The sequence below is a fragment of the Macaca fascicularis genome, chromosome X (genome assembly GCF_037993035.2).
Source record: "Macaca fascicularis isolate 582-1 chromosome X, T2T-MFA8v1.1".
Lineage (NCBI taxonomy): Eukaryota > Metazoa > Chordata > Mammalia > Primates > Cercopithecidae > Macaca > Macaca fascicularis.
In genome coordinates this window covers 97,113,414-97,121,613 of record NC_088395.1, presented here as the reverse complement: position 1 = coordinate 97,121,613, position 8,200 = coordinate 97,113,414, and positions in this window count along the sequence as shown.

The following is an 8,200-nucleotide window of genomic DNA, read 5'->3' as shown; positions in this document are numbered from 1 at the left end:
AAGTAATCAGACTTTTTGGTGATTACTGGACACTAACTCTATAGTCACACTAATTCCACAAGATGCAAATTGTCACTGTGCTCCACTAGTCAGAGTAAGGGCTTGTGGAGTCAGGTGAGTAATGAGGTTTTAGCCCAGGTCCATCTCACAGTGGGTATAGTGGATGCCCAAACCCATTCTACGGTTTATCTCTCAAAATGAACAATAGGAAAAGACATCCCCAGTACCTAACAGAATGCCCACATTGATTTCCTGGACTGTGGAGTAAGGGCTATTATGGAAGAGAATGTCAAATAGAAGTCATTAAAACTGCCTGTCTGTAGGACAATAGAGAAGTTGAAGCAGTACTGCATTCCTGAAGTAAATGCAGAGATTAATCCCATCATCAAGGACTTAAAAGATTCAGGCATGGTGATTCTTTTGATATCTTCATTCAACTCTCCTATTTGTCTTGGGTAGAAAGTAAATGGATCATGAAGAATGAAAACAGATTATAATAAACATAACCAGATAGTGACTCTACTCATTACTGTTCCAGATGTGGTTTAATTGCTTGAGAAAATGAATATATTTCTTCTAGTTGGTATGTGAATGTTGATATTGTAAATGATTTTTTCTCAATATCTATTAATAATAAAGACTTATAAAAGCAGTTTGAATTGGTGAAGCAACCTTTATTATTCTGCCTCAGGAGCATATAAACTCTGCACCTCTATAATTTAGTCAGCACAGACCTTGATTTACATCACCTTTTCATAAGCTGTCACAATGATCCATTACATTGATGATATTATGCTGATTGGACCTAGTAAACAAGACCTAGTAACCACTCTAAAGTCTCATTAAACATTTGAGTGGTAGATAGTAGAAAATACATCCAACAAAAATTCAAGAACATCTCAGGTCAGTGAAACTTTTAGGAGTTCAATGGTGTAGGTCATGATGAGATATCCTTTCTAAGGTGGAGAATACATTGTTTCTTCAATCACTCCTAAAACCTAAAATGAGCAATAATGTCTAGTGGGACTCTTGATTTTAGAGAAAACATATTTCTAATTTGGGTGTGCTACTTAAGGCCATTTACTAAGTGATCCCAAAAGTTGATAGTTTTGAGTGGGACCAGAACAAGAGAAGGCTCTGCAACAGTTCAAGGCTGATATGAAAGCTGCTTTGACACTTAGGCTATATGATCCATCTGAAATATTCAATTGTGCTTTAATTATCAGAGGCAGAGAAAGATGCTGTTTGGAGTCTTTGGCAGGTCCCTATAGGTGAATTACAGTGAAGTCCTTCAGGATTTTGAAGTAAAGTCCTGCGCTTCTCTGCCAATAATTCTTCCCTTTTTAAGAACAAGATTTCAGCTTGCTACAAGGCTTAAGTACAGATTAAAGCTCAAATATGAGCCCCCAAATTACCATGAGATCTAAGCTGCCCATTATTACCTGAGTGTCTGATCCACAAAGCCATACATTTGGGGATGCACAGCAGCATTCCCTTAAATGGTAATACCATACAGGACATTGGGCTCACAAATTTCCTGAAGGCACCAAGTTGCACGAGAAAATGGCCCAAATGCCCATGATGCAATTCCTGCTGCATTACTTTTACTCTCCTAGCTCATTCCTTCAAACTGGATCTGTTAAATTTTATTTTCTTGCCCAATTGTAATGGATTAAGCCTCCAGTACAATAATGAATAAAAGTGGTGAAAGAATATATTGTTATTCTTACCTTTTCCTGATCTTATGGGGAAATCATTTAGTTTTTCACCAGTAAGTATAATTCTAGCTGTGAACCTTTCATGTGTCTTTTATCGGGTTCACGAAGTTCCTTCCTCTTCCTAGCTTTTGAGGATTTTATTACAAAAGGATGTTAAATATCATTAAATTATTTTTCTGTTCTTATTCAGATGATTTAGTGTTTGCTTTCTTTTAGTGTATTAATATGATACATTATGTAAATTAATTGTGAGATATTAAATCAACCAACTATTCCTTTGACAAATCTTACTTGGTAATGGTATATCATCTTTTATAATTGTTGATGAACTCAATTAGCCAGTATTTTGTTGAGAATATCTGCATCTGGATTTATAAGCAATATGAGTATGTAGTTTTATTTCTTTATGATTCTTTGTCTGATTTGGTAATAGGTTAATAATGGCCTCATAAAAACAGTTGCAAAGAGACTCTACTATTCTATTTGTTTGAAAGACATTGTGAAGAATTAATATTACTTCTTTAAATCTTTGGTATAACTCCATAGTGAACACAAGTGTGACTGGACTTCTTTACACATAAAGTGTTTTTTTTGTTACTAATTCATACTTTGTACTATGGATTGGAATATTCTGATATTCTGTTTAGGTCTTCAGTTTACTAGTTTGGATATTTCTAAAATTATGTTCATTTGATCTAAGTTATTTGGTTTGCTGTCATACAGCTATTCATAGTAACTCTATTTCCTTTTATTTATGTAAGACTAGTAGTAATATTAACACTTCATATTTCATTTCTTATTTTATTTTTAAATATTTATTTATTTATGTATTTTTTTATTGCAAAGAAGAGGTCTCACTCTCTTGCCCAGGCTGGCCACAATCTCCTGGCCTCAAGCAATCCTCCCACCTTGGTCTACCAAATTACAGGGAGTATAGGCGTAAACCACCACCCCGGCCCATTTCTTATTTTAGTAAGTTGAGTCTACTCTCTTTTGTTCTTGGCAATTGATCTGAAGATTTTTTTGGTTTGACTGATCATTTAGAAGAATAAACATTTTGTTTTATTAGTTTTTCTCTATTTTTTTATTTTCTATTTTACTCATCTGTACTTTATTCCTTATTGTTTCCTTTCTTTTGCTTACTTTGGTTTTACTTTTCTCTTATTTTTTTAGTGTTTTAGAGTGAATTGTTAAATTGTTTATTTGAAAATTTTATTCCTTTTTATACAGGTGTTTTGCAGTTATAAATTTTCCTCTATGTATTGCTGTAGCTACATCCATATATTTTTGTATCTTATTTTTATTTATCTCTAAGTATTTTTTAATTTTTTAATTTTTAATCTTTTGGGTACATAGTGGATGTATATATTTATGAGGTACATGAGATATTTTGAAACAGACATATAATGTGTAATAATCACATCAAAGTAAATTAGGTATCCATCACCTGAAGCCATTTTTTCTTTCTTTGAGTTACAAACAATCCAATTATACTACTTTAGTTATTTTAGAAGTACAATAAATTATTTTTGACTGTATTCATCTTGTTGTGCTATCAAGTACTAGATTTTGTATTTCCCTTATAATTTCTTTTTTGAGACATTGACTATTTAGTAATGTGTTTTATACTTTTGCTTATTTGTAAATTTTCAATTTTTTCCTCTTATTTATGTGCAACTTCTTTTCATGGTGATCAGAGGTTTTTTTTTTTTTTTTTTTTTTTGTTTTTTTTTTCTGAGACGGAGTCTTGCTCTGTCACCCAGGCTGGAGTGCAACAGCGCAGTCTAGGCTGACTGCAACCTCCGCCTCCTGGGTTCAAGCGATTCTCCTGACTCAGCCTCCTGATTAGCTGGGGCTACAGGTGCATGGCACCACATCTAGCAAATTTTTGTATTTTTAGTAGAGACATGGTTTCACCATGTTGACCAGGCTGGTCTCAAAACCCTGAATTCATGATCCACCCACCTCAGTTTCCCAAAGTGCTGGGATTATAGGTGTGAGCCACCAAACCTTGCCAGAGAGGATACTTTTTATGGTTTTAATTCTTCCATATTTTTAAGTTTTTATGGCCTAATACACGTTCTATTATAGTGAATGTTCCATTTGCACTTGGGAAAAATGTATATTCTGATGCCCCAGGAATGTGTATTCTGCTGTTGTTGAAGTCTATAAACAATTCTTTGTAGAAATCTTTTAGGTCTAGTTTGTGTATATGATTCAAGACTTCTATTTCATTTTCAGTCTTCTGACTAGTTTTTCTTCCCATGATTGAGAGTGGTGATAGTAAATTCCCCAACTATTATAATTAAATTGTCTAGATTTCCCCCCAATTCTATCAGTTGTTGTTTCATGTATTTTGGGATTCTGTTGTTGGGTGCATAAATGTTGATTATTGTTATAACTTCCAAATGGACCGACCCTTTTATCATTATAACACGTCACACTTTCTGTTTTACTTTTTTATCTGATGTTATAATATTCACTCCAACTTTCTTAAGGTTACTCTTTGCATAACATACCATTCTTTTCTCTTTTACTTTCACCTGTTTGTATGTCTGAATCTAAAATGTTTCTCCTGTAGATTGTATATACTTGTATCTTGTTTTTAAATTCAGTCTGACCATCCATACCACTTGACAAGATTGTTTCCTCCATTCACATTTACTCTTCTTATTGTTATAGTCAAATTTACATCTTTCATTCTACCTTCTGTGTTGTATATGTTTCATGTCTTTTTTTGTTTCTGTGTTTCATATTTATTTATTTTGTAAAAAGTAAATATTTTTTAATGTAACATTTTTATTGTTTAATTTTTAAAATTATATTTCATTATCTTTACGGTTGCTCTAGGGTATACTATATGCATCTTAATTTATCATAACCTGCCTGAGATTTAAACTAACTTAATTCCATGGATATATAGAAATATTACTATAATATAGCTCTATCTAACTCCCCTTTATTTGCTATTTTTACACACATTATATCCATATATCTTACAAACACAAAAATTCATTATTGTAATCATTGTTTATATAATTTTATATTTATTTAAAAAACTGAGAAAACAAATTGTATAATTACAGACATTGTAATATTAATTTTGTGTTTATTATTAGTTTTTATTTCATTTGTGCATATGCGTTCAAGTAGCACTTAGTTTAACTTTCTTAATCCAATACAATTTTGCTCCCTCCTGTCATCTCTATGCTATTGGTTACTTGTCTCATTGTCAAATACATTCTATTTCTATATTTAACAGGCCAAAATATACAATGATATACATATTGTTTTGTGCAATTGCTAACTAAACCAGTGAAGAGAAGTAAACAATCTACATACACCTTGTCTTTTGCAATTATAAAATTACCTTTAACAATGCTCATAATTTTTTATGTCCATGCTTATTTGCTTTTGAGGGAGAAGAAAAGGTCAGTTAGGTAAACAGTTAAGGCTGGTCCTCAGAGAAGCAGCCTGCCTGAAAAATCAAAGCTAGAGGCAAAAATAGAGCAGCCTGGGGAAAACTCAGGCTGCACCTGCACAGATAAGCAGCACAGAACCCTTATGTTCTTTGTGTGATTAGCGAGCTCCCAGAAACAAAACATATATATTTGCTCCCCTTTTCAGGCATATAAAGGGGGGCTTACCTAAAGCAAATCCATAATTACACAAACAAGAGAAGCAGTGCATTGTGCTTGCCTAGAGACATACCCAAAACTACATAGATAAGGGGGAGTTGTGAAGAAAGTTTGATTGATAGAAGTTACTCAAATGGCTACAGAGCCAATATGGGTTTCTTACAAAAGCTTTTGGATTCAATTGTAAAACAGCAACCTGTCTGGGACCCCTCTCTGCTGCGGAGAGCTTTCTTCTTTTGCTTATTAAACTTTTGCTCCAACCTCACCCTTTGGGTCTACGTTCCTTAGTTTTCTGGTTGTGAGACCACGAGCTCAGATTACAACGTAGACAATGAGACCAGAGACTTTCCACTGTTTCACTTTCACCCTAAAGAACTTCATTTAGTATTTCTTATAAAGTAAATGTACTAGCAATGAATCCTCTCAGATTTTGTTCATCTGTGAATATTTTTATTCCTCTTTCATTTTCAAAGATAATTTTACTGGATGCAAGATTCTTGCTCAGCAGTTTCTTTCCTGGTACTGTAAAAATGTCATTCCACTGATAACTCATCACCATTTCCCGAGGGAAAGAAAGCTGCTAACTTTATTGGATTCCTCTAAGATATGGGGAGTCATTTTGTAAACTTTTTTCTTGCAGCATTCAGAACTTTCTGTCTCCGTCTTTTCATTATTTTTATTTTAATGTGTCTTGGTGTGGATCTCTTTCCATTTATACCACTTGGAATTTGTTGAGCTTCTTGGATATGTAGATTAATGTTTTTCAGCAAATTTGAAAAGTTTTCAGCCATACACTGTTGAATATTTTTTAATCTTTCTATTTCTCTTCTCCTTTTGACATTTCTAATATGTGTATGTTGGTGTGCTAAAAGGTATCTTGCAATTCTCTGGGGTTCTATTCATTTGTGTTCTATTTACTCTCTGTTTTTCAGGTTGCATAGTCCTTATCAATCTCTCTTCAAGTAAGCTGATTTTGTTTCTGCAATTTCAAATCTGTTTTTAAACTCCTGCAATACATTTTTCATTTTGGCTACTTTTAACTCCTGAAGATTCATTAAAAAAAATTTCCTATCTTTTAAAAGGTCTTCTGTTTCTCTATATATCTTTAATATTATTTCCTTTAGTTCTTTAGACATATTATAATGGCTACATTGAAGTTGTTCATTGTTAGACCTGACTTCTCACTGCTCACTATCACAGGCAGTTTTTCTTGCCTGCATTTTTGTGTGTATACTGGTCACACATTTATGTTTTTTCACGTTACCCTTAATTTTTGGTAGAAAACTGAAAATTTTACAGAATACATTATAACAACTTTAGATATTGATTTCTCTCCCCCCTCTCTGGTGCCTGCTTGTTTTGTGACTTGTACAGGCTATTTTAGTGAAGTGTATTTCCTTCGTCGTGTGAAAATTATGGTGTGACTCCCCAGAGAATATAGCCTTGGAAATGGATGTGCAGTCATTTGAGAATGACAGTGTTTTTTTTTTTTTTTTTAGGGTCCTTTTTTATTGTCTCAATCCCTCTATTTAGCTGTCTGCTACATTTGATATTCATGTTCTGTCCTTTAGTTTCCACTATTTACTGGCTTATTGCTCTATTATTTTTTCACAATGTCATGGCACAAATTGCTCCGTAGTCTGCTGTACTTAAATTTGGACAGGGGTGGTGTTTGAGGCCAAACTTTGACACTTGTTCTTTCCAAAAAGGGCTCTTCTTAGCTATCTCTTTCTATCCAATGAACTAGCTCTCTTTGTTTCTCCCTGGTGAACTTATTGGCTATGGTTAAGCTTGTGTTGCATAATTAAGAGGAGTTATTATTTTGGGGAGTACTTATATTTGAACTTCGCTACACTGTTTTATATACATTCAGTTATTTTGCGGAGAGGTCTGAACCTCTCTTTCGTTATTCAACTTCCTCTTGTCCTGGGAAAACTCTCTGGGAATTATGCAAGAGAGTAGTCCCTTGTCCTTTTAGGTTGCGTCTCACGGCATAGTAGCTCTCCCAAACCAGACACTTGGATCTAGAGCACTGTGGGTCCAAATATCAGTCTGATGTGCCTGACAAACAGTGCTTGTCCTGTGGGTATGGGTTGGGTGGAGGAAGGGAGCCCCTTTCCTCTTGGCCACAAAATAAATGAATAAATAAATAAATTAATTAATTAATTAAACTGGAATTTAACCTCTTCAACTTGTAGTTAAAGATAATAAATGCTGTCATTTTGCCCCACCTGGTCAGAAGTGGCAACCCTTGGTAGGAAGTTTGACCCATCTTTTTAGCCATACCCGCTCAGAGGGGTGATTACATCAAACTGAGCTGAGGTCATGGCAGAAAGTTGGTTATGGCTCAAATGACACATGATTTACAGTTCTTAGGATTATAGTTGATTATTTTGAATAAATCTTTCATCATTTTTCTATATACCTTAGGGTAATTTTCAGAGACTTTAGAATATTTTGTGCTATCATTTTCATAAGATATTCTTGCCTCACCATGGAATGGATCCACAAAGCTTCGAACATTGTCATCCAGATGAAAAACAGAATTATTTACTTTCTACCTAGTGTCTTTTCCTCTTTCAAGATTCCATCCAGAACACCACACTACATTTGGTTGTCATGTTTTCTTAGGCTCCTCTTGGCTGTAACAATTTGCCATATTTTATGTTTGTTTGTTTTGGGCAACCTTGAGAATTGTTGATCAGGTATTTTGTAGGATGACCCTGTATTGTAATTTCACTGATGCTTTTCTCATGATTAGCTGGAGTTACGAATTTTTGGGAGGAGGTGAACAGAGGTAAAGTGCTATTTTTACCACGACATATAATGTTTTGCATGACATAA